At 38.9% G+C, this 692-nt stretch overlaps 1 pseudogene; it reads right to left on the reverse strand.

Annotated features, from left to right (window-relative positions):
- Positions 1 to 240: 240 nt before the first annotated feature.
- On the reverse strand, positions 241 to 359 carry LOC112484013 (annotated as a pseudogene).
- Positions 360 to 692: the final 333 nt, after the last annotated feature.

A 692-nucleotide genomic window follows, 5' to 3' on the forward strand; every position in this document is an offset into this window, starting at 1 on the left:
CATACTGTTTTCCATAGTGGCTGTACCAATTTACTGTTCCACCAGCAGTGTACATGGGTTCCTTTTTCTCTGCATCCTCTCCAACATTTGTTATTACTTGCCCTGTTGATTACAGCTATTCTAACAGGTGTGAGACGGTCACTCATTATAGCGTTTTTTTGTTTTTTTTGTTTTTAGGCGAGGCAACCCTTGGTTGCAAGGACTTTGTCAGCTTACAATCCTTTATTTTCTTATATTTTATGCCTATAGCACCTGGTCTTCCTAGGTGGTCTCCCATCTAAATACTAACCAGGCCCAACCCTGTTTAGCTTCCAAGATCAGATGGGATAGGGCTTATTCAAGGTAGCATGGCTATGGACTCATTGTAGTTTTGATTTACATTTCCCTAATAGCTAGCAATGTTGAACATCTTTTCATATATTTGTTGGCCATTTACATGTCCTCTAGGGAGTAGTGCCTGTTCAGGTCCTCTGCCTGTTTTTTGATTGGATTGTTTGGTTTTTTGTTGTTATTGAGTCATATCAATTCTTTGTATATTTTGGATCTTAGGCCCTTATCAGAGGCGTTGCGTGCAAATATATTTTCCCATTCTGATGGTTGTCTCTTTACCTTGTTGACGGTTTCTTTTGCTGGGCAGAAGCTTTTTGGTTTGATGTAGATGTAGTTCCATTCATTTATTTTTGCTTTTACTT

Source organism: Pteropus alecto, unplaced genomic scaffold (genome assembly GCF_000325575.1).
Source record: "Pteropus alecto unplaced genomic scaffold, ASM32557v1 scaffold9577, whole genome shotgun sequence".
Classification (NCBI taxonomy): Eukaryota; Metazoa; Chordata; class Mammalia; order Chiroptera; family Pteropodidae; genus Pteropus; species Pteropus alecto.